Here is a 27,380-nt window from a genome sequence, read left to right on the forward strand (position 1 = left end):
TTCTATTGCTCTAGCAAGTGTGCAGCGGCTGATCCAGAGCGGTCGAGCACTGTTGCGTGATATACCGTTATTATTAGCCCAACGGAAATCAATCGATTCCCAGCCAAAGAGATCATGTCAAGTATTGCTGCGAGAGAAACCGACTTTGACATTGACTAGTGATAGCATCTGGCGAGTAGAACTACGATGATCTGGAATATATTACGGAGACCGGATAAATGATCTGTCGTCGAGTTCGTTCTGAACAACTGTTTCGGCGGACTCACTACCTTAACACGAAAACTCGATAAAAACCGCTATTGCGATAGGTGGCTCCATTAATAGAAGAAATAATTGTTGTTTTTGGGGCCGAGGCTGAACCCCGTGTGTTCGAGACAAGTAATTTCCTGATAGTGACATAATCGCATGGGGCCAATGTCTTGCCAGCGATTATGCAATGTGCCCTGTGTTATTTATACATGTACACACTTTTTCTGGAGATGAGGCCTAGAGTGCGGATACGCTGTCCCGTTGTAGCGAATAGCGCTTGGCGGACTGGGTCTGCACGTGCAGACAACTAGATCTCTGAAAAAACTATCCTGCAGATGATCCCAGAAAAATACCTGTTATATATATTTTCTCTATACTATGCATACAGTGGATGTAATAAAATATCGTACGAATTGATCGAACTAGCAGTAGTTAAGGTTACACGCCCCTATCGGCCTGCTGCCAGTCTTAAACACATTGTATCGTTGCCAGAACACGCTGTACAACAAACCGCTCTAGTACATGGCTCTCTCGCAGGCCACTGTACTCACTAGAGCTAACTTCATCTTTGTCAGGGTCAATCGATACCAACCAATCGATAAAAAGAATAGAGAACTACCAGCAGCTCGGTAGCTGAGGTTCTTTTCTCCCTGTATCAATTTGTTGTTTCGCTGCTTCTTGACTCTGGCAAAAGGAGCCCTTCGCAAAAGCATACTGTCGCTATTCTCAAGTATACAAGTGTACTATCCGCGGTGACGCAGACTATCTGTTCGGCCCATTGCCTCGATGGCCGACTAACTTGGCCATACGATGTGGAGCTCCTCCATCCACCCATAATTGTACGTGCCGCCGACTTTATTTGTTTCGACAGACAGCAGAACATCATACAACAAGCTACAGGCTCAAGTAATAGCTAACAGTTGTTCTATACCATTGCGTGCAGTAGTTAGCGTTGCCGTTGTTTTCGTACGTGGATATTGTTTGAGTGAGCAGCAGCAGTGGCAAAGAAAACCGCTATCGTCGTCGAGTGCTTGCGCAAGCCACCGACAGAATGCGTGCATTTTATACGCTGCTGCTGCTGCTGCTGCTGCTTCTGCAGTAGCAATTTTCGGAGGCTAGGTTAGGACGAAGGGAGGCGTTGTATAAGGGAGAAGCAATCGCCTATTTGACACTGATATCTTCACTGACATTGATGATGAGGAGGAAACTCAAGTATACAATTCGTATGAAGCCAGCGGCCCACACTGGCATAGCATAATTTAGTGTAACTAAATCAATCTAACTATCGAGATCAACGAAACCTAGAATCAAGGAACCGAGTGCCTGGCGAGCACAAGCCTGCTTGCGCAACCACGTTGGCAACAACAGCCAGCCTTGCTTACGGCTAACCTATTTTCGTCGACGTGGGCATGCCGGAGAACGACGACCGCATGGACAAACGGAAGAAGCCTGTCAAGTGATTGATCGAAATTTCAGCTTGTGATGGCATCCACGTATATGTGATACTTGGTGCATGATATTTTATATGTACGTTAAGTATATGTCCAAGCTAGACGAATGATAGAATATGGGTGACATTGGACAACTATATGGGGCGACGATGGATAACGAGAAGCATAGCAACACTAAGTCGGCATAGTGCCAGCACTTCCTATATCTATCGCTGTTGTCACCGGTGTGGTCAATTTCTCTACCTGGCCACTCGCAGTAAGCATACTGCGTCGATGGCACGCTCCGTCGCCCACCACAAAAACCACCAAAGCTGCGTACGAAGAAAACTGTCGACAAAGCAATTTTTGACAGTCACTGAAAGCTCAGGAGCAGGCAGTTCTAGGCTGTGTTCGTGTCAACCTGCGTCCTTCAGCTGTTTACAAGTGGGTCCTGCCATTGCAACAACATGGATATGGGAACACGCGGAACTCCGATCCGCTTCCAAGGTCACCATCGGTATTTCCTTCTCCACTAGGTCAAAACAGCTTGTGACGTGGCGGCAACACTGGCGGCAAGAGTCAAGCCAAGGAGCATCTACACTGGCAGTGTGTAGCACCACCGCATATCTGCCACGCACCTCTCGAGTCATTAGCCCCTGGTTGGATGTTTTCAAACGGCCTGCGGAAAGAAAAAGACAGCACAAGAGTGAGGAAAGGAAAAGGGTGTCACTGTTTCTGACCGAGAGCAAGAAGCGGCTTGTCATATATGTATGTTATGCTATGTTGCAGCGACTCGCTTGCACGTAGCCGTTGCCATTCGCATCGTATCCAAGAGCTGTACCTGCTTCTCCTCGATATATACACATATTGATGAGAAAACATACCTGTAAGTACCATGTAAGGGCTCCGTAGCGAAGCAGACTGTTTTCAACTGTAACAATTAATGGTTCTTATGTATTTAGGAAGCGGCTTAGAGTTTAGCAGAGCGTGTTTTGTCCAACGAAAAAGTTCTGTTTTCACTTACCCACTTGACTATTCGTCCGTTCCGGCCAACCCAGCTGCTTACCCCTAATCCAGGAATAGATAGGATGTCGAACATGAATCCCGAAAGAGCTCTTGAACACTGAACGATTCTAACTGCCAATAAGGGTTGAAGTTTGCTATTGCTTAACGATAAGGCGAAGCATACGCGAATGTACAGAAACGGCTGATGTTATAATATACTCGTGTTTTGCGCTTACAGTTGCATTATCGGATGGCTCAAGAGAAGCAGTTCTGTATAGAAATGATACGGCGAATGTAACTAAACTTATCTGCAAATATCTGTCAATGCTTCCGCTTGTAGTAGTTTTTGTTTTTATCATTGTTTTTTTTTCGTATGTTATTGCCACCCTGGTTTCATTAGAGGGAAGTGTTTGTTGGAAAAACTGACAAGTGCGGACATGTTATAGGAGTTCGATCTTATAGAGAAACGAGAAGGCCAACGTTGCCTGTCACCCATCTGCCAAGAGGGCTCACGCTATAGCCGCACAATAGACCGAAAAAGCTGAAAACAGCCCCCCAAGTCCACCTTTGCCTCCGGACAATCCAGTCTAATTACTAATAGTACAACGATAGGCAGACATCGCCATAGCAAAACATAATTATCTGTACTGGTAGTGTCATCGTCCATTTAATAGTCACGAGTTTGGAGACAGGGGGAAGTCTAAACATGGGTTAAACCTGTTCTTGTTTACACGCGATGCTAAATGAGCTCTGTCAAGGAAAGTTTGGTTTTTTGGACCCGTATAGAGGTCAATGGTGGTACTACGTCTAGGTGCAAACCATGTTTGATTGGATGGAAGACGCTCAAAGCGTCCTGCCTAACAGCCAGTTTCCGAAGTATGACTAGTTAAGTCTCGTGCAAAGACAAAGCCCATTACGTTAAATAATGGTGAATTCGGCGAAGGTCTTCTTTCAGGCACATTTTTCAACAGGGGCGGAAGGAAAATGTCTCTGCGGGCAATTCATTTTGTTTTCTCACGACCTATTTTCTGAGCGCGATTTGTGATAGTGAGTGATCCATTTAAACTCGTGACCCCTACAAGTCTCCCTATGACAACTCTAGATGTTGTTTAAAACATTTCAATAAATGAACGATGTTCATTAGACAACAGCAGCACATACTAGTACCATAATGAGGTTTGACAAGATAAGGTAAGAGCTTTATATTAATGCAGCAGGAGGATGACAAAGTCTAATCAACTGGCACACCTAGGCTGAATAATGATGCACCGTGCAGAAGTGAGTAAATAAATGAAGCACTAACAAATAATATGTTAATGTCGAATCATTGTGAAGTCACAAGTTATATTACACTTACGTGCAGCGGTACATGTTGGCATGAGGATATTTCTCTGAGGACCAAAACGAATGTGGGCGTGTACATATGGTGAACAATTTAGGTAATAATAAATGGTAGACATGTTTGGGCTTATTGTAGCCCCACTCGTATCATACGAATTTCGTGCTGGTAAGGCCAGGAGGTCGACGACAAACTGCTGGTTCACTAACTGATAAACACGAACTTGCTTTAGGTCTTCTTCAAGACTACAAAACTTTGTGCCGATTGTGACTTTCGCTCTTTTGATATACAATTATGGAAAGCCTTACCGACTCGACAGTGATATAGTTCAATAATTATATTATATTGTATGCAGATAGCCGTTAGCCTGTGGCTTCAAATGTACGGCTTACAACCCTGTTTCGGTTGCGATTCGAAATGAGAGATACTGCATCGATTCAAAAGGTTGAAAATATCAGCTATAACAATAGCTGAACTGAGCGCTTAGGGATGGCGGGACCCCCACACAGAAGCATATTGGTATTACTATCATACTGTTTCTCGCAACAGAAGACGTTCATTACTTATCGCAAAAGCAGTAGAGCTATCCTTAGACGATGGAAAAAAAGGAGTCGCCAGAACGAATTTCGAAAACGCCGAAACAATGAAATAAGCATGAGAAAGCAAAGAAGAAAGAGACTAATACCAAAAAAAGAGAAACCCAAAAGTAGGCGTTAAGCTATCACGGCATCCTCGTAACCTTTTCTTAGAAACTATGTACGTACATTTGGCTCCTTCCAAATGTGTCAGCCGCCAGAGGCGGTTCCTCACTTCGCCACGCAGCAACTTAAAAATATTATGACCTCCTACAAATGTCCCATTGTGAAGGTGGTAACTTTTTTGGGAGGGGTCTCTAGAGCCACAGAAAAGTAAGGAGAGTAATTAGAATAGATCTATTGATCTTAATATGGATGCGACATTACTTGGCCTTTCGTTAACAAGGTATTGTGATAAGGATATTACAGAATCTTGTAGGATATGGCCAAAGATATTTCCGCGTCTCATGTGGGGGGGTATGATACATATGCCTTCGTAGACATGCCAATGGATCAGCAAGCGACAAAGGACAATGAAAAACGCTTCATGCTATTATGTATTCCGGCTTAATGTAACGTGTACACCTTACTCGTATTTATATTCAGGACCAACAAGCATAAGCACAAATAAACAAAATCGAAAGATGTCGGCTTTCTTCCAACAACGAGTTTGGCCAACGCTAGTGCATATAGTCATCTAGCGGATTAATTCTTCTTCTTTCACATACCACTAGCCAGAATTTAAGGAACCGCCTATTTTTCATCTATAATTCTCTGTAACCAGTGGATAAGAACAGCTTATATAACTGGTTCGGTCATATAATATATACCTTTAGTACAAATTGAGCATAAATAGAATGCCGTTTCGCTGGTGACTGTCGGTTGACGCGGGGCGTGTTTTACAAGCGTATCCGGTCGCGTTGTGGCTATCATCAACAGTTCGCTATTATACGCACCGAAGCGGAAACACGGTTGCGTGGACCTAGAATATTGTGCGCTGAGATCTGCAAGGGCTTAAAGAATTGGCTATTCCATTTAACTCCGGCGAGAGAGCCCTTAAAAATCTATCTGCTATTGAGCCATAGTTTCGATTGCAGAAAGCTTTGCATTAGATTTCGCGCCGACAGGATAAGGGTTCATCGGCACTAAAAATGCGACAAAACCTATAAAGTATATACAACACCATATAAACTTTTAATAGGAAAAATAGCTTTTTCAGCTATTATCAAATAATGACGACCCTAACCAGTAATACTGTAATATATATATATATATATATATGTTGAATAATCTCCTCGAAAAATTGAACAGCCGGCGGACTTCCTCTTCCGAGACTGATTTCTGCATGATAATAGCTATTGACTTCCGAGCAACTAAGCTGCTAAGCATTGACCACAAGGGCTTCAAGACGTTTCTACCGCTTCATCTGCCAGACCAAGTACCTTCAAAAAGATGGCAACCAGCTATAGCCACCCCTTGATTGTTGCACTCGAACAGATTACTCTGGATTATCTGTGTGTAATGCTCGCGAAAACTAAACAGTCAGCATTATAACAATAAACTTTAGCGTTAACCTATTAACGGGACAGTTTCATAATCTTTTTATCAAAACCCAACTTCAGAGACTAACGAACGCCATACCTATTACAACATGTGAAACTGTGGCCGAATTCCAACTGCGTACCAACTCACGTGCTAATATACATACGTATGTATATAGCGCAGTCTTCATTCGAATTCTGCATCAGCGTGCATCCAGCATGCGACTCAGCTGCACCTAGCAACCTTTGAATCTTTTGCCACCGAGTACAGTTTATATGACGCAAATATGTATTTCTGACACCTGTGTCGACTCTAATGTGCCTAGGCAGACGCAGAACATTTACTTGACTCAACCGAATATTTGATTTTTAGCACCTTTCCACAAAGAAGCATCTTGCGGAATTGTGGCCTGCGTTGACAAGCAGCAAAAAGAACCGAGGAATGTAGACAGGTTCGACAAAGCTCCTTTCGTGCCATCCTGTCTATAGATATGTGCATGAACAGACATTAGTAGGAACAGACATGTAGGCTTGGCACCTTCCCCTTGGGTAAGGGTGGGATTGGGATTAGTTTGCCTCGACCATTGTCGCCGCTGGACTAGCAGTGGCAGTTATCAGCTGTTGCGCATTCTTGCTGTTTCTCTTCATCTAGCCGCTTCCGTCATCCGCCTGCTATAGTTAGTGCGTCTCTCGTGGAGTCAAGGTCTTCACCTCTTCCACAGCGGGAACGGCTCTTGTTGCTGGCTGGCTGACCCCAACCGCTTGCATGGCAGCTCTAGTAGTTGCTTCTGGCCGGCCGCTGGCTGCTTAACACGTTATCGAAGGGTTTCACTGTAGATGACGCAAACGTTGACGGAGAGTCGGTTGCTTACAATCGTCATGCTCCTGCCGTTTTCTCAATGCCCTACTGCTGCGTCCCCAGCCAAGTAGCCTGCCAGAGGGTCTAACGTTTCCTCGTCACAGATGTTGCGCTATTCCGCCCTGTTCCTCTCCCAAGACCAGAGTAAAAAGGTTTGCTCCCTGCATTTGCCCCTTTCCCGTATCCCTCAATAGCCGCCGTCATCGTCCGGAAAACCTTCCTCCCAAACACCCCCACCAAACCTCCTGTTACTGTACCACTATTTTCCTACGCTGTCGTTGCCACATGTGTCTGCCCCACCATTCGTATGCGTCTACAAACAGACACAGCCAGCCTCTGCCTTCGGGAGCTGCTGTCCGGCAAGCTTACTCTCTTTAACTCCCCGCGCCCCCGTCTTGCCCTTCGTTTTTTTTTAATTTTTTTTTACATCCCAGTGGACTCTCTCCCCGCTTTCCCCTCGGCCTCTTACTGAAAACCACCCCACGGGAGTCCTACTTGGGGCTCTACATGGCGGGTGGCGCAAGAGACGTTGTGCCACATTGTGCAAGCACAGATGCCCTCTGGTTGGTGGAGCTGCGTTGGGTGGAGCCTGAGGCTCCTGCGCCCCAGCAAATACAGTCGCCCCCAATAAAAGGCTCCGCCCATTGACACACTGTCGGCAACTGCGGCGAGTTCGTGGTGACCTTCACGGCTTGATCAAAACGTGGCTGCCTTGTATAGCGTATGAAAAGCTAAATGGCTGCAAGCTTATGTCTATTGTGTATATTTTCCACACACTGTGTGACCACCACTGATTTCCACTGTGGCTGCAGTTCGGCAACGGGTGGCCGTATGCCATTTTCTAACCTTGTCTTTGCAATGACGACATTGATCCGACAACAGCATTGGGACATTGCCACCGCAACCTTCATTTGTACCACCAATAATATCATGACAGGGATGCTTTGGTATTGGGAAGGCCCTATCGCTTCCCGTCTGGGGCCAGCTGGCTCCGTCGACTGACCCTTCGCGTCGCTGAGTGGGAAATGAAAGGAAGCGGCATTTGACTGTTCGCCTGGACGGCCGCGTTAGACGGGAACGTTGCGAAACGCCGCTCTCAAGTTTACATAGTTTCAACATCAAGCCCATCATTGGCCGTGCAGGCAACAAGTTCATATCGGCCATTTGTGCTATCAATAATATTGCTGATAAATAATAATCATAGCGATAGAACTATAATGAACGTAAAAGCTCTGTTCTTGATGAGTCGACATACGGACAGATTAGTACAGATTAGTATTAGATCACGTCATTGATCGAGATAGAGATGGTGAAAGATTATTATTAGTACACCTGCTGAAGCGGTTGGATACTTCAAACATATAAAGTTCTTCACTAGGAATCAATGCTGGTGGATGCTTTATGTTACACGCATATTCACGAGGGTTTTGAATTCAACGCGTTGAAAATTTGCTTTACATGCAGAAAATCTGGAACCTTATCTGCGCTTGCGGATACGAACTGGCATAATGTTGACCAATAACCCACTCCAACATGCTTCTAATTTTAAATTTCAATTCATCCGAATAAGCCCCGTCATGCGGATTCGCCATTTATTTCCACACAGCGTACAAGCGTAAAAGTACCCTGTCGCCCCATGGCGCGCAGGGCCTGCTCGGAGCAAAAACGACTGTAGATGCACTATTCACTTTTTTGCCGTCTCGATTGCAGCGTAGGTGCATCGTGATAGGAGTCCTATCTTCTTATTTTTTACCACAGTTCCGCTGGGGCAGAAGGCATTGGGATCGGTCTGAACGTCTTTATTGTACGCACCTCGCATTGATCAAGACACCATAAAGGAATTCCTCGGTAGAAAGGCTATATCGTCCAGATACAACTGTGTGATTCTCTGAAATCTCATTTGGTAAACCATCAGAATGTAGCTGACACATAACATTGTGTACTAAGGTCCTGTTCGCAACTCCTGCCATCCATAAATTTTATTTCCGGCAATTGCGATGTATAAGTTTTGCTGAATATTAATTTCATATATCATTCAAAAATGAGCAGGCTCATTTGAACCAGATTCGGTGATTTTTTGTCACTGGTGGCACCATTAGAACTGCTAAAACACGGCCACATTAGGTACTATAGGTACAACCGGCCACCTGACGCTGACCTGACAATATAGGCACGTACACGGTTCTCTGGCATATATTTGCATCGCGTACGTGACGACATCGTATCGAAGGCCCTCTTCGGCAGCCGGCAATTATGAGCATATTGCAGGTACAGCGATTGTGCTGGCCACGTACGGCACGCAGCAGATACCCACAGTCGGGAATCCCATATAGGAGCCATCCAGGTCCCACACACATACCTTTTCATATAGCTACGCTAGAGAGTAAGCGTTCAAAGGCAAGCAGCGGAAATGACCTACCCCAGTGAGTCATTCTTGTGAGTATTTTTTTTTATTTATTTTAACTTTATGGATCCATTAAGCGAGATTATTCAGTGTTTGCTTTGTTGTTGCTTATCACCGTTACTGCGATAAGCCAGACGGATGTGATCAGCGCGCCGGCTGGCAAAAGAGCGTTCTAATATCGCACTTAGATGAAAAAGTTGATGGAAAATAGTGAATCTATAGATTACGTCCATCATACAATATGATCGTTGCGACAGCTTGACGGTTTAGTAACCTGACGTCAGCTGTAGAGTATTTGAGCATGCACATGCATATGTATGCATGTGCATGTGCATGTGCTTTACACATCTATGAGATGATCCAGCATTTCCTAAGATCAATACACAGACCCAATGATCGCGGGACTCCATGTTGACTAGACGAAGGTCACCATTTTAATTTCTGGGTTGTTTTCATGGTAGGCGTGTCAGATGGGTTGGATAGCAGGCTCGGTAACGGGATAGTGCATGTAGAAAATGATGATTGTGGTGAAGGGGAACAGGAACGCTGATCGCATTCGTGTTTTTACCAGCCAGTCTTTTGTAGTGTGTTTCTCTAGCCAAAGTTATCCTCATCCTAGCAGCGCCGTAACCCTCGTCTAGCTCTCTGGTAGGCGCTATTTCCAGCAATCAAGCACAGTAGAAAATAGGGCCGCAGCTCGCTGGAGCCAGGAACAGGCAGACATCGACTCAGTGGGTTCTCTCACTCCTTCAGAGCGGCTGCCGACGGTGTCAGCAGCAGCAGTCAGCCGACGGCGGCATCGCTTCGCCGCTATCGCCCCATAGAGCCGTAGCAAACCTCACTACTCTGAGAACGCAGCAGCCAAGCAGCGTGTCAGTGGGAGAGAGGCATTTGAGACGTTCGGGCTGGGGCAAGGTTTAGGGTTCCCTGGGCCGCGAGGCCATTGCGCCAACCAGGCATTCACAGCCGCTCACTTTCTCTATGTTAGTTTCTCTACCGCTTGCCTTTCTGTCTGCCGATCCCCTAGACCGAGGCATGGGCCCAGCTGTGGAAGCTGGAGTGCTGCACCAGCCCTAAGTGAAGCGGGGTCGGAATATCCCTTCATAGCTCCCTGGCTTTCGGTGGGGGGGGAGAGGGGGGTGTCTGCTTCAGAGTTTGGATTGAGAGACGCTCGACATTCGGGGTGGCCATGACGGGAGGAGATTGCGAAACCATCTTTTGCGAAAGTAGGCTGCCAGGGTCGGCGACGGCGGCGGTGGTGGTGGAGGTAGCAGCACCACCATTTACTAATGTGGCCTACTCTTCTGCGTAGGAAGTGAACCGCTGGTGTGCTGGCCGTCTTTAGACTTATTTGGCTGCATACGGTGCAACCCCTGTGTTTTGGGCTCGAACGAGACAACAACTCACTACTGCATCTGTAACACATTTGCACCAATCAACCTAGTAGCTCGGAACAGAGGCAGCGATGCTGGCGAATAGCAGTGATGGACACTGACACACCGCCGCGTGTTCTAGCGAAGAGGCCGATAGACGCACAGCCAGTGTATAGCAAGGCCGCATTCGCTGTATCATAGCGTATCGTCCGTCTGTCCATGCCTATTATATGCTTACCCGTAGGCCCCGACAGACTTCGAGTCCTTCCCGTCGCGCTGCTCGACCAGAACTCTGTTTGTGCATTATAGAAAGCGAAAAAGGACGGACGGCGCCAAAGCAAGACAGTCTCTAAATGAGAGCAGGGACCAATGGCAGCGAGAGAGAGAGAGAGAGAAGCTTGATGGGGCCGTATACGAAGGCCTCGCAGGTTATTTTAGGGGAGACAAGATGAACACGTGCGCCACTCACCAATAAATACAGCAGACACACGCTCATTTATTGGGGCCCGAACCTTGTGTACTGGTTGCTCATTTCCCCATAGAGTCTCTGTAATGAGATGGCGCAAAAAGACAATTTGGTGGGGTCGGCCATAGAGCTGGTGCTGTCCTGACAACGGATCAGAAGTGCATAACGCGTTCAACGTGTGTGTATGCACGTAAATGTATATTTTTGGTGTAAATGCAATATGAAACAGCTAGACGAGTAGGGTAACCTCTAGGAACACTAATTGTACATTGACTACGTGCAGCATAAGTCCACAAGGGTCTAAAAAAAGAGATTTAAATTTTAAACTTTCATTTTTTAAATTTAAATAGAATTAAATTTTAACCACTCAAATGAAGTCATTCGATAAAGTAACTAACATATACATATTACTATACTTTCGCCGTTAACAAACAATTAATATGCCGTAAATAGTAAAAAAAAAAAATACATAATAAGTATATATTATCAGATATTTTAGTTAACATGTATCATTCACTACGCTACACTACATTGAGAAAATGAAAGCATTATGATGCCGATATAATGCTGATGATATAATCCCAGAAGGGCCTATAGAGCGACCGATACGGCAAGAAAGCGACTCTTCCCAGCAACTCGCTAAGCAGGTTCGTACTATCAGTTCAGTAGTGGTCCAACAATTGTTACTTTCTGTTAGATGCAAAGAACCAGCATTACTTAGAATTGAATATTCAGAACTCACTTTGCTTTACTTAGAAAAAAAAACAGTGGTTACAACTGTTTTTGCTAAGTAAAGCTGAAAAAAATTAGAAGTAACGATATCGTTCCAAGAAAATAATCTTTTACTTAGTTGATTATTTATGCTCTAATGTAAACGGGATCGATTTATTCAATGGCGAAACATGGTTAGCACAAAGGGTTGATGTGTAAAACGAATTGTTGCAATCCAATGTTTGATTTTTTGGTTCGTATACTATAATATCCGCTTCAAAATGACTTTAAGCAACAGGTCTTACAAGTTGGACGCCTTCAAATCATATATCACAAGTCGTGCCTGCTCGACGTTCGTATCGGAGATTTGCTTTGACCTTACACCGTATTTAAGATGGAGCGCTGATGCTGAAGATGACTGAAATTTCTGAAACTTTGATCCGAAACATATTTTTCATAGTGGTCGACTAATTTTGATGAAACTACTGACCAACAGCGGCATGCGAGTAGACACTTAACTATGAAGCAGGTTTAAATTCTCTGAAGAAAGCTACTTATAAGAAAAAAAAAAGGTCGATATCTGAATGTTACACATATTGAAGCAAAAGAACGTATTCAATCTTGTTTCTATTTGCGGAACTTTACAGAAGTGAGCCATTCCAGATCGATGCAAGTGATAAAAAGTGGATCACGTGCCACAATAGGGTGTAAATAAAACAAGAAAAATGTGATCCACAATCTGGGGCAAAGCCCAGAGTGACGCCGAAAAGCGTGATGATGCTATACGTTTGGTACGAGTGGAAGGGAACTGTACATCCTAAGTTAATCCCGCCTCGAAAAACGAATGGGTTGGGTCTCTAATGTCAACACTTAACAAATTACATCAAGGCATCGAAGAAAAAAAGTCGACGGGAACATGAAAATTCCAAACAACATGCACCTTTAGTTGCTCGACAAAAATTGAGAGAGCTTAGATAAATAATGAATTTACCTGAATGAATTTTAATGCATTCGCCATATAGATTGGGTCTTGCGCCATCAGACTACCATCTCCCCCATTATCATTCTGCAGAACTCCCTTAACGGTGTTAATTTAACTTCAACGCAGAGGTGCAAAAATTATTTGTCACGATTTTTTACCCATTAACTATAAAAGTGTTACAAAGAAAAAAAAAAAAAAGAAATAGGTCGTTAAGCAAAATGGCTTATATTCAGTTAAGTAAAATCATTAAAACAGGTAAAAATATTTGCTTGCAGCCTTAAAAGGGTCAAAACTTTTTGTACAAGGCCAATATGTATGGGATGTCTCCATAATGTGTAATGCGTCATGATTTTATGATCGTCCTTTTCTTAGAATATAATTAAGCGGTAGTATTGGGTGAACCTAGACTAACTGTTGGGCAAGTAAAATTTACTTTGAAATGCTCGTAGAAAGTGAAACAGAAGTACAGAGACAGCATCGCAGGGAGTTTCAGGAAGTTCTACCCTTATGGCTCACAATTGCCCGGATAAAAGACAGGTTTGAAACGTGTCTGCGGGTAAATCAATTGGTCAGAAGGAGGCCACTAACATTTGCGACTTACTCAATTTCGCGCTAAGCAAATTGGTCCTATGCAAGTATTTTTCTGACCTTAACGATTGAGTTATCGTCTCGATTCCCTCAGGAGTATAAAGCAGGCAATTTATGCTCGTTCATGCAAAATTGAATCAACTTTAGGAAGGTCACATTGATTTTAAAACCGTGTCCAACAGTCGGTGCTATAGTTTCCTAAACGGTGCAGGGGCCGGATCCGTTTCCACGCGCTGTAACATTGTATGCATGTGTTACACCTCATAACACAAACGGAAATGTATACGATTTAATTTTAGACAAATCGAACAATCCTCTCACTATCTAATAAGTACCATTAGCAAATCACATTGAACATTTATGAAGATCTATTTCGATTTTCTTAAATTTACTTTTATCGAATTATATGTTTTTTTTTTTCAATTTTTCTGTGTTTCACTTTTGTATATCTATTTATTAAGCCTTTGCAGCAGCTATGGAGAGCCGGTGGATGCTAAATACTCTAGACCCAGACGCGGTGGCTTAAGTTACTTACTGCGAAAATTACAAATGTACACGTATTGTCAATACATCTTAGCGGTACCCCGTGCCCTTGTACACGTCATCACGAAATCAGTAACCAATGTTTCTTTTTTTTTCAGTGTTCGGCTTTTTATACATGTGACTAGCCTAGCTTAAATGGATAACGTAAGTTTCCCTTTATTTCCCATTTTGCTAGAAGGCCTCTTTGATTAAGTAGACGTAACCATTTTGTACGTAGACGATCTAATGACACCCGAGTAGCGCCAACTCCAGGTGCAGCAAGCTCTGCTTCGGCTCTGTGTGTCTACAACACAGATGTGGGACTCGCCATAATTCTGATTGATGAAGTTTACAAGGGGAAGTAGGACAGCGGCCACTGACACCTTGTACCTCTCCCATTAGCCTCTTGGTTTTTGTAGTTGGGATAGCTCTTCGCTACGAACAGCAGAACCATCACCACGCACGTAACGGAAAGATGCACGGAGGTTATGGAAGCTGGATGGATGACCACGTGATCAAATCGCTGCAGTGAATCCGCTGCAGCTGCTCTCAACGTGCTAGACCTCAAGGTTGTTCCGACTGTAACATATGGGACAGGCGTTACTTGTGAAGATCTTAGAGTGGAGAACCGGAGCAAGTAAATTACGTCGGAGCCTCCTTGTTGAAAAGAGCACCACGCAAAGCTACCCGAAATCGTCTCACGTGTCTCTTGGCCGGCTCGCTACTGCTGTTCGAGGACTTACGTCGTCACTTTAAGCTCCCAGCAACTGAATAACCTAAGATCAACCCTACGAACTGGGAGCACGAATTCGCGGGGATCAATGGCTATTTATGTGCTTCGGGTGCGATCGTCGCTAGCTTTATTGTGCACAACCTTCACTACAGACTATGCAGAGAACGGGGTTTTCACAGACCTAATATATGTCGGTGCTCCAGATACGGGGAAAATTGCGATCGACGTCATGTCACCCATTTTCTTTGGTACCATCTTGAGAACACCTGAAAAAGCACCCAAATTACTTTTATAAACTCAACGAGACTAGTATAACCTATACGACACTTGAGATATTGCGTTGTTAATGCTCTGTGTAAAGTATTTGGTTACTACCAGAAAAGGCAAGTAACCTATATATATATATATATAAAACAGACATCACTCAGCCATATTCAACTATTGTGTATTCGCGCGTAAATATCATTTGCGTGTAGGAAACGAAATAGTGAAACAGAGCAAGAGGAACCGAAACGCGTTCGAGCAGCTATTCACAGTCGTCACTTAAGGCATTACTGCTTTTAGGGCAGGTTCGCGGTGCAGGACGAGGCTTGCACGCTGAAAAGGTCGCACACCGCAGACAGCGGCTGAAGATGCTTTCTAGCCATGCGCAAGTACAACAAATGGTCACACTGGCCCGTTTGCTGATCTCGAACATACCTAGCTGGTGTACAAGTATTAGCTCTTTTTGTTTGAATAAACAGCACCAAAAAGACCTGGCGACCTCTAGAGTACTTCGTAGCATACGAACAAGTGAGGCTGCATGAATTCAATATGCTATCCACTGTAGATCTGTGACGGCTGAACTTGTACATTGTTGTATTGGATTGTTTAATGCGACAACATTGTGTGTAACATAATACGAAACATGCGTAAACGGTGAGCCGTCTCGGTATTGCTAACATATCGGACATAAGCTAAACATTTGCTTCAGATATAATTGGCCGTTTTATGGACTTCCCTATTATCGAGTTCATTGAAGGTATAACCAGTGTTACAAACAACTGTGTTTTTAGGACGTGTTTTATGTACTGGTACATTCGACTTCGCTTGAAAGTTCATTAGCGGAGCTGGCCTCAGCGAAGCTAACTAAACCATGTTCATACACAGCGACCGGAAACAAAATGGTCGATGCTGTATCCGAGTAGAGCAAAAGAAATCTCCTTATGGGTTGTAGTGGATGTATTTCTGAGGATCCTGGTGAATATATCGCGCACAATTCAAACAAAATCCCTAATCGGTGATATAGGGACCTGTCGGTTACAACATTTTCGTCTGTAGCTAATTATGATCTAATTTCTTTTTTTCCGGTGACATGTACAACATCAAAACGACGGCCTGTCAGCTCCGTTTGGCCGTATATCGTAAGATTGCCTCGTTCTATCTGAATTGAAATTGATAGCATAGTAGAACAATATGCATAAGTTTGGAATCGTAGCAGTTTATCATATCAACAATGGCCAGAAGCATTGCCTCATTACAGCGGCACGTATGCTATCATCCTCCCTCCATTCAAGTAACCCGTTTGGTATTTTACTTAACGGACATGCAACTTGCGAAAAAAGTTTCAGCGTGCACCCACTATACATATGTGTGTGTGTTTTTAATCAAAGATAATCCAACACTCCAGGAAACTCTGTATTGTTCAGAAAGAACTTCAGAATGAGGCAAGTTAGGCCACGGACTGCCATCGGCACGCGGTATGGGAAACACAGTATGCGATTCAGCGCGCATCGCTGGCTACTCAATAGTTGTGGAAAAATGGACCCCACGTGTATATTCGACTTAATTTTGGTGCGGTGGAGTTCCCGCACTTCGCGTAAATCGACTTACCTCACCCTCGTGAAGATCGCTTTGCTCCAGCTTCAAGGTCAAATAAGTTAGTTGAGCATTATTTTGCATCACGAGTGGTTTGAACGCTCTTTAAAACAGGTTATTAACATTAATAAAATTAACTTTGTTAAACCTCGGATTACTTTTATGTGTATATAGGTCATATTCGAATCATTTTAGATGTGATAAACGAACACAGTTTCGATGATTCCGCGTGTTTTATTTTCGTTTTAAGATCAGCTTCGTTTTAAATATGCCTCAAGTGGCACGACTCAGCACAGACATACACACACACACACACACACACACACACACACACACACACACACAAATCCACATCTATACTTCTTTTTAAGTACAATATAAAACAATGGACAATAAAGTTGGATCATGGTATGCATTTGCAGCAAAGGAACATGCGACGCACATTGGTTACAAGTCAGCATAACTCTATGTCTCTTTATCTCGGTATCTATATTTCGATGTTCGGCAATAGTGAGTAGATATCGTAATGTCTGGGGGAACAATGTTCCCGAACAAGCGAGTGCGCGGTAAACAGCCGGCCTGGCTCTCCGTGCCCCACTACTGCTTCCTTTCGGCCGTGAATATGCGCAGCCGCACACTGAATTTCTGTACAATAGTGATAAATATAATCTCTTTTCAATTTCAGTTCTGAAGATGTTCATTCGGTTGCTCATTCGTTTGGTCTTTCTGCGGGTGTGAAGGCAGTGGTCCGTTCCTTAGATCTGTGGCAGTGTATAGCAAGCAACAGCAGCAACAGCAGCGGCAGCACTCTTGCGACACCTCGAGCTTCGCAACGGTTTGCCCCTCTTTCGGCCGGGAAGAACGGGCTGGTGGCAGCAATGGTGGGCGACGGATGAGGGAATTTAAACAGGAGGAATCTAAGGGAGGTGGCGGGGGACGAGGAGCTCTAAGGGAAGGTACAACGCGCTGCCATTTCCTCTGTCGCCTCCCTCAAGCACCGCTCGCACATCTTTAGAAGGTGAGTCACTAGGGGGAAAGAGGATGGACGCCGTCGGGTGGCGTCTCTTGTCTACCCTCGCCATGATTGCGAAACGGGTAAGGGTACACGGTCCGGATAAGAAATGCTGCAGGGGATTGTTTGGAAGAAAGGAGATTTTAACAGGATCTGACGCCGAAATACTTGAAATGAACGGATCGAAACCTAAAGGATGCCAAAATGATCAGAAAGACTGTAGGGAAGGATGGAAAAGGAATCAATGCGAATCTGCGGTATTACAGTGGCAAAAGTCTCTTGTGCCGGTAGCAAACAGGCAGAGGACCCACCCCGCCCGTTTTGGCCCTCCTGGCCGCTGCCAGGGCGTTCTCTTGTCGATCTAGCGGGCAAGCGATTGTACATGGTGAAGGGCCCATACCCACTGTCGGGATAAAAGGACGCTTTTTAGCGAAATTTTTTCATGTGTCGGTCCTGACGGTGACGTTTATTCATTATAACCGCCATCTATAGCGATTATAGTTTTGAAACCTAAGAAATTAACTAGTCGTCTTCAAAATATTCGTTCTTAATTCGCAGAAAAGCTTTCAAATAACTTTTGTTTTAACTGAAGTGCTACCATTAATTATAGCTCAGCTGGTATTATTAGTAAGCATGGATCAAGCGATACTGGTAAGTGTAAACCCGCTAAAAAACCGCTAAAATGAGCTACAAATGGAATAAAAGATTGCGCTGATAAAAGTTTCCAAATATGTAATCCTTCAAGACGGCCAAAAGGTTCAAAAGATTTAAAAAATCCACAAGAAGCCTCAGAAAGCCACCAATTTCTGTAGTAGAAATCGCAGCGAATGGTAGTCGTATTAAATAGATATTTTGAGTAAAAGAATGACGCTCTCAGCAACCGTGAAAGGTATTGTTGAAATCTCTGCTCTCATCCAGATACAATTTGAAAAATAAAGCACAGGAGAAGTTTTAATTTACGTACAGTGCCCTATATATATATATATATATATATATATATATATATATATATATATATATATATATATATACATATATACTGGTTTGTTGAAAAAATATTCAGCACTTTTAATTCAAAATAGAGGCAAATATTTTTTCATATGTTGAAATAATAATATAACTAAACTAAATATGCGCTATTTTGATCTATGATGTTCTATTTCTTTTTGGTAACGCCATAATCTCATCACTGCCGAACCCCTATTATTAAGAGAAGTGATTTTTGAATCCCTCCATTGAGACTAACCTAACAACATAAAAGAAGTTCTACAGAGATCGAAATGAATTGTCGTTTAATAATTTAAGACTCGCGCTACACGGAAGATGCATTCCTATCCGAGTTCCGCCAATGTTCATTAAGCTGCTCAACATGGCCATTGGTTTGGCATTATCATGGTGAAAGACGACGCTTCCTCCGTTCAGTAGTGACAAGTTGCTCCAGTTTTGTTAGTTTTTGCCCGGCGGCAACAGCTGATAATGCACGATTCCTTTGCAATCCCATTAAACACACAGCATCATCTTCGTTTGGCGTCACTCTGAGCTTTGCGACAGATTGTATGGAGCAATTGCTTCGTTTTGTGCATTATTGTCCTATATGATCCTGTTTTTTACTATCTGTAATGAACCGCCTTAAAAATGGCTGGATCTCCCTTGGATTGGATGGGTTTCTTGGCATACCATAGATGCTCACGTGTCCGTGCTAACTTTTCACAATAAGTCCATCAACTTTTCCAAAAACCACCTTTCACATCGAAATTTTTAGAGCGAAAGCGATCTCGTAGCTTGCCGGCCCCTAGTTCGACTCAGCTTAGATTGGCACCACTGCAGCCGACTAGAATAGCTGTAAGTATGAAGCTTAAAAGATGAAGAACTGCCTTTTTGGTAACGGGACCTAGGTGCATCGCTATGCATCTTGAAGGGTAATTGTATACTAAAATGACCTACTGCACTATAGATCCAACTAGAAAGCCCACATCGGAAAACATAAAGCATTTGCTACTGCTATCGATAACTCGCGTCCATGTCAGATCGAATGCATCCATGTCTAACTAAACGTCTTGAAGAGCCACTAGAGAAACGGACCACTTCAACGACAGCTTTCCTCTGCAGAGCGTACACGGTACTGCCCCTTCATTTCCGATAAAGCTAAATAAGGACGGCTAAACAAATCGCAACAGAAACATTCAGAGGACAATTTTTCGTCTTTTCGGCCAAAATGCATCTTTTTTTTTAGCTCCCTGTTAGCTTCTTAAAAAAAACTTAATCAAAATATTGATTCTGCTTCCCGGTGATAGACGTTTGCCTCCTGAGAGACGCGTCTTTGGACAGCGCGTCATAGACACATGGAATGGGTTAACTCGAAATCAATTGAATGCTTACAAGAATGAAGCTCCTTCTAGACTGTCCATTCCAAGCCCAGGTGTAAAACTCTAACCGATGTTAGGTTATCTCATTTGTATCTGGAAAGGAAACTGTAGCAGAAAAAAAAAATTGTCATATGAAATAAAACAATGTGCTAAAGGAGAGCTATTTTCAGTAGACGGCGAAGGACTCTGCGCTCGATCTATTCATTAAGCTTGACGTCCTGTTTGTTGATCGGTCCTGTAATGTTGAAGGGGAAAGCGCTCAGCGACGTCACATTCCCAATAATCAAGGGCCACAATAGAATAAAGTTCCACGCGGAATTTTTAATAATACCGATTTGTAGGAAAAACTGCCCCGCTATCGTTTCCATTGCCATATGCCCCCAAAGTAAAACCGTTTTCTCACGAAAGTTTACAAACTCGACTCGACGGTAGTATTCAAAACAGCTACTAGGAATATTCGTACTGAACCCATGGAAATAGACAGCAGTTACTACTAAATACTAGGAGGTTTTTTTTTGACTAGGAGAATAATAATAATAATATTTTATTGTGTTTTGCTTTGTTCTTAAAGATTTATGTTGCATACAAGTGTTTATATTTTATTAATATAGAAGTGAGTTGACTACCTAATTAGTCGATTTTACTTCAGAACAGCTTGTCCAGAAGGAAGTGCCCATAAAATAGATTGAAATTAATTGGTTTCTATTTTTCTAACTGCTAAATATAAATTTTATTGCAAGACTTACATCGTAGCAAAAGTATAGTTCGCTTGCTTTATAATTATAATTTTCCTACCAATATACACTTTGATTCTGTGTACGTGAACTGCAAATGATTTATTTTATGGGTCAGACAAAAAGGACAACTTTTTTTTGCCGTACTCAAAGTATCTGATTTTGTCAATTTGATTAGGGCAGCATAGCACGACCAAGTTACGATCTTATAATGTGGTGATACAAAAGACTGCGAAAATAAAGCGAAGGCCTGCGTGAAACACTATGCGACGCACTACAAAACATGAGGCAATTACGCCAATATACGTAAAGAAAAAGAAAAATAAACATTTGCATACGAACTCGGTCCCTTTATGAGCGAAAAAGCGAGCATTAATCTCGGCCAATGGGTAATAAGTGAGCATCACGGTGCTGGTTATGTCGGTTGCATGTTAGTCCTCGTGCATTTTATGCACGCTAGACTGGCACAATAGATCGAGTTGAGGTGGACTAGAAAAATTGCAGTCTTTTTCTGGAAGGCTCCAAGTCAGTTGCCATGGAAAATCTTTACGTTGAGGGCGTCCACGGTTCGCTGTAACGGCCCGTAGCAAATCGTCATGAAGAAATACCTTCCTTTCTCTCAATGAGAAATACCTTAGCGCGTTTCGTCTCCTACATTAGGCAGCCTGGGAGGCAACTATGGCAGCGTCAAGACTGGCCTTTTTTTGTTCATATTTTACTGGTACGTAATACGTACCTCGGTGCTTACTTTGCTGAAAAAGACGTCTTTTAACACGTACATAAGCATTCTCCGAATTACGCTTGCCAAAGAAGGTTCGTTGTTAGCTTGAGGGGGCATAAAACGGCATGCCCATATGAAAGCGAAAGGAATCAAGCAACTATCAACATTAAATGATTTTCACACAATGGCCGAAATGCTTTCTTTAACCTAACCTTAACGACTTGCTGTATCAACATCCCAGCCGCTATTTTGGTGGACTTATCCCTACGCAGGTTCAAAACAAGGTTACGTGACGTACTCAAATGACAAACTGGAAAAGGCAAATCACGTTTGAATTAATTAAATAGTAATTATTTTCACCAAAAGGTCACTGCTGTGTTAAAGTCGCCCGAAAGCTGAAGGAGGACTTAATGACGAGTAGCAAATGGAAATAGTTCGAAACGGATATACAAAGGCTGAGGATGGTGAAGGCGTTGTACTTCTAGCTATTTTTAGCTACATATCCTCTTCAGCATATATAGACCGATGAACCTAGAAGAAGTGACGGCAAAATCAAAAGTATAACCGTGTTTAAGGCCAAGAAAGGAAATTATCACTGCACTTTAGAAAACTGTTTTCTTAGGAAATCCAGACCGTCACCAATGCTAAAGCCATTTTAATACCGTATGAGTATTCGGGTAGCAACAAGCTAATCACAAAATAACTCTAGAGCATGAGTCTCTAGAGTCTAAATACACAGACGACTTGTGCGCTGAACTTTTGATAGCTGAGCTTGTCGAAAACTCTGAATGGATTCGTGCTCGTACCTGAAGCAGCTGCTGGGTTGGACACTGCTAAACAGTAGCGTTTAGACTGCGGCGTGTCAAGTGAAACGCGAAAAAAACTGTAGTCAACCGTAAAAAAGAACGGGTTCTATGACGCTATTTTTTTTCCCTAGTGATCATACGATACAGGCCTAATTAGTTAGAGGGATAATGTATCACGATATCGATACGAGAAAAATGTTGACACTCTTGTTTCACTGTTGTCAATATTCATCAGTAACATCGTGTTGACCCGCCGGAGAAAATCGTCGATTGTGTCTGGTACTCGCAGTGTTTTCTATATATTTTTTCAATCTTGAAGAAAGCCAGCCGAATCTTAGACAATGTAAAAGGGCGATTGCTATAGACAAGGCGAGCGAGCAATCACGGCGAGAGTTAATTCGTTTACCCTTAACTCATCGTAGATAGTAATCCGTTGTAACGGATAAGCGCGTCACCAGCGGTAATTTCACCAAAAACTTTATACTCAGAGTTGGACATAAATCTATTTTTTTATTTCCCGTTTTACGCGATCACTTCGAGTGAACGCTCCCTTTAAGAGAGCTTCAAAATTCACACAAGCGGTTAATAAACGCTCAGTCTGCTGAACCGTTAAAGGGTGACTTACTGTTTATGTAAGCACATAGTAAAACGCGAGACTTCTACCACCTTCCCATAACTTCTGTGTATAATAGCTGAACGATTTGTTACCTGTTGCTACTATACACTCGCATGAATTTGCTTGCATGTTGACTTCAACCTCAGAACGCTAGTGAGGTCGTTAGAATGGTATCGTATTATAATACTGTTTGCGACCTCTGTAATCGCAACCCGTTATCATTAGTCTGTTCTACATCATATTGTGCCTTTGTCACGTAATAATCTATGTTTGTTTCTTAAATGAATCTGATTCAAGAAACGTCAAGGAGCTTACACTCCTCTTGGGTACGTCGGGGGTGACAACTTCGACAACAACAATGTTTGTCGACACACTGGACAAGATCTAAGTATCATTGCGCTCGCGAAAGCCGATGACTGTAATTCATCTATTGACCCACTTATCTGCCGTTCGAGATCGTCATTACTTTGTCACACGAGAATCTCTTGCAGCAACCTTTGATGAAAATTCCCAAGCTAAAAGCAGATATTTATAATTAACAAATGGGGAAACAACACTGGAAAGGCATATAAGAGGTACGCGATCACGAGACCGAATGCGCGCGCTCCATGACTGTTCGCAATAGTTAAGTCTAACAAATTTCGGAGCCGGAAAGCTATGAGGTACCCCAGGTCGAAGGTTAGCCAAAGAAAAAAAACTATCTGTTCAACCGAAAATACTGGTACATTGAATGCTGATACGTTTGACCCTTGATATGGCAACCGTTGGGTAAGACACCGTTTAAATGCAGACTCAACATCCCGACTGCACTCACGCCCTTCCACTGAGCCCGAAATAAAATTAGCTCTCCCCAGTCGTACTATTATTTGCCTTAAGCACTTGTCAGCTATGCAGACCAGATAGTACATTACCCTTAGCACATATATATATATATGTGCTAAGAGTCAAGTGTTGACTAAGTTCAGACATTCGTGAAATTCAACGTTAGAGCTGTGATTCGGGTGGATTAGTAGATTTTCTGAGAGCAGTGATAATGCTTCTATTACCAAAGCCGGTTGAAGACGACTTACTGAAGAAGAAGGCATCAAGCCACGTGTATAGGTGTTCGCATACGATGCCCTAGAACAGTTCCAACGTCTTATCCTGAACGCTGATGTTATCCGGCCGCTATGGCAGCTGACATATTTTTTTCGAGTTCCATACTCGTTGGTTTTAGTCATATTGGCTTTTAATGGGTTGTCGTCCATAAGTACCAATGAAGTGGCTAGGGCCTATCCCAGGTGGCGCCTGTCCCTTTCGTCACATAGCAGATGCCTCATGTTCTCTAGCACATTAGATTATTCTGTAGTGAATGATTCAATTTTTTCCCGTCTGTAACTTTTAGCGCCATATTTGGTACCCAACATTAGTACATTGTGTGACTACCTCTAGGATCGTAAATGCACCCGGAGGCACGGCAAAATGTATTAGTTCAACCAAACCGTCGTGCAAGACCGTAACAGAACGGTAAGTGAAGACAAACGATGCATTTCTGCATAAAGTCTTAAAGGCGTCGATTGAACTTGAGCCAATCAATTACTAATTGCGTAAACATAAAAAAATCGTCTCTGTGGCGATTAAAATTTTGTAAAAAAACGTTAAATGAAACGTGCTTTTCTGCGGCTTAAAGCCTTATACCCCTTATATATATATATAGAAACACAACAGATTTCTATATCCAGCTTACTTCTAAAGGTAATTTAGATGACTCATGATGCCGCTTGAGTCCAGTCAATCTCTGGACGGTCGAAATATTTAGTGTGGAGAAAGCAGTATCTGTTTCTTCCATGCTTTCTTATTTGCCTAGAACAATAAATGTATACAAAAACTCTCAATTGCAAAATTTCGTGGTTCGCTATGACAGAGATAATTAACATAATACCGTTTATAACTTGCAGGAATAACACCCAAAACGGATAAGAACGAGTACAAGGGATTTATCCACCTCGCAAAAGGAAAGGCCTATTCCCTTACGCTTCAATTCACTATAAAAGTAACAGCAACGTGAGGCATACGAATCTCGTGAAAATGGGAATCAGTAGGTAGCTTTCTGTCCGGTAGTTTTGTTAAGTGTTATTTCCTCGCCTTTGCTGGTACTATACATATATGGTATAATTAAGTGGCATACGTTGAAGTCGAAACTCATTGCTATCCGACGCGTATGTTACCTCATCATTTTGTTTGTTGTCCGCCGTTAAGCTATCGAGTTGATTGGTTCGAGGCAACGCCGAAAGCTGAGGGAATTGCTTTTTCTGCTTATGAATTTCAGATTGACCGACCGATAATGGCCATTTCGTTTGCGGCATAAACTGACTGTTCTTCTTTTCTAGAAAGGGCGTAAAACATTCGTACGATTTCCTGTACTCGTATCTATTCACTCATCTAACGCGTAAACAACGAAGCAGTGTGTTACTTCGCAGCCATTTTGACCCAACTTCTATTGTGACACTTTATTTAGCTTGAAAAAAACCGTATTAGTCAAATATATCTGACAAAATTCCCTAGTTTAATTTATACACCCGGCCATGTCCTCCCCATGGATACCCGTAGCGCGTTGTGTGCATCAATCATGCCATACTTTTAGAAACGCAAATACCTAAATCCGACCCGCCTATGCTTCGTGATGGATAAGTAACGCGTTCTTAAGACAATTTTTAAACGATCTTCCGTCGTTCATCTCGTACTTCCTCTACAAATCGTCCTATTACGTCGCGCCAAAGGTTGAAAAGTGCCTAAGCAGTTTGGCTCGGATGACTATACCTGGCTAAAGCCAATAACTCAAGCTAATTCGAGTTGACTCGAGCCGACCTTCAAGGTTATAAGCTTGGTTTTAATGAATCAAGGACAACGATAACAGCAATCTATATACAGGTACCTCATAGTATTGATGAAGCTAAGGGGTGCTTCGTCGTTGTCCTCGCTCATACAATATACGTTGATTTTATTTTTGCCTTTCCCAACATTCAACTTGATGGAAATATTAAGTGGCAGGATGCGGTGGTCCAGCAGATAACATCGACTAGAAGGCTGCTGGTTCGCCCCTCTGGACTTTTTGACTCTTACGTCGCACGTAGATGGAATGAGAAGAGCAGAAAGCAATGGCGCCGCTGCTTTCTTGCTATCTCTGCCGCTTTCTACCCTGAAAGAGAGCGGTCCTTGTTATACGAGATGATCGTTACTGCTTAGCAGATGGTTAAATAATCAAATCTAGGATAACCCACGTTAAAGTACGATAGGCTAGCTGTTCTGCAAGATGAAACGCAATCTCCGGATCAGAGGGATTCCGTCGGAAGAGCGGGTCTGGGAAAGGGCCGCCACGTCGGAGGGACGAATGGCTACCCGCTTGGTATCGTGCAGTACCTCATCAGTGTCGCAACACTGGGTGAGGCCTCGGTCGTCCGCCGACAGCAGCCACTTGGCCGAAGGACGATCGATCGAAAAGCTGAATACACACGTCCCCACGGGCTCGCACAAAGACACACTCTCGCGCAGAGATACAGCCCAGTCGACAAATTGTGCGAGCATTACACTCTAGAAGAGTCCCAGTCCCGAACTGACGCGCAAAACCGCGCTCACGCAATTTAATAAGGGCAGGTTGTCTCGTCGCACTGCTCGAGGAATGCTCCCACCTGCTAGCTTTAGCAAGAAGAGGCACAGAGGCGGGCGACAGCGCTTCGAAGGGGATGATGCAGACGCGGGACGGCGGTTTGGAGGAGTTACACACATTCACTGACGATAAAGAAGTGCCGCGGAAAACACCATCATCTAAATGCGGGTCAGCGATAGGTGGCAGCCTAGTCAACTATTTAGGAAAGGTAGTATTTCAGTCGGTTCATTTTTGACCTGTCTATTCTCCTGCTGACGCTTCCTTTTTTTTTTTTTCCCTCTGACCGTTTCCCCCCCTTGTGCGCGGGGGGGTGTTCGGGTGGGTTGACAACGAGAAGTAATGAGCTACGCTCGAGAATAATAAAACTACACGTAGACGCTGTCGAGGCTATGAGCAAAGCGTCAACATAGCAGGTGACATACACACGTGAAACGAAAATGAATTGAAAAATAGTTAACCTTGAGAGGATAGGTGAAGACGGCCGCTTTAAGTATCCACAAAACTGTAGTACTTTTCCGCAGTGAATTACATTAATGTTAACTATAGGAAAATGTATGAATTCACGGACTATATTAAAAAAACGTAAAGACATATATATGTCTTCCCGTTTGTTTGCGAATAAAAATCATCTAGCGCTGTGTGTAATTTCTGTAATTATTTCCCCTCCGTAAAAGCCTTCTTCCCAACAATTTTAGCCGTTATGCCCCAGAATAAAAATAGCATTTTAATTAAGTCTACGGATATTCCACGGTTGCATATAATGCACTCATCCAAGTATGTAGAAAATATACGCGCGGCCTAGCGCGACGGCACGCACCCACTTGTACAGCTAGGACCTATAGGAC

At 43.3% G+C, this 27,380-nt stretch overlaps 1 long non-coding RNA gene across 4 annotated transcripts; it reads left to right on the forward strand.

The window, feature by feature from the left end:
• The first annotated feature begins 1,032 nt into the window (after window positions 1-1,032).
• Window positions 1,033-27,169, forward strand: LOC147754717 (uncharacterized). 4 transcript variants are annotated; one of them, XR_015330174.1, is made up of 5 exons: window positions 1,033-2,565; window positions 17,320-17,652; window positions 24,274-24,395; window positions 24,827-24,966; window positions 25,198-27,169. It is a non-coding gene; the product is annotated as an uncharacterized LOC147754717 (long non-coding RNA). The 4 variants fall into 4 exon arrangements; XR_015330173.1 differs by lacking the exon at window positions 1,033-2,565 and adding an exon at window positions 15,348-15,569; XR_015330175.1 differs by lacking the exon at window positions 1,033-2,565 and adding an exon at window positions 15,601-15,695.
• The last annotated feature ends 211 nt before the right edge of the window (window positions 27,170-27,380 follow it).

This window comes from Varroa destructor, unplaced genomic scaffold, assembly GCF_002443255.2.
Source record: "Varroa destructor unplaced genomic scaffold, Vdes_3.0 BEIS01000006.1, whole genome shotgun sequence".
NCBI classification, from domain to species: domain Eukaryota; kingdom Metazoa; phylum Arthropoda; class Arachnida; order Mesostigmata; family Varroidae; genus Varroa; species Varroa destructor.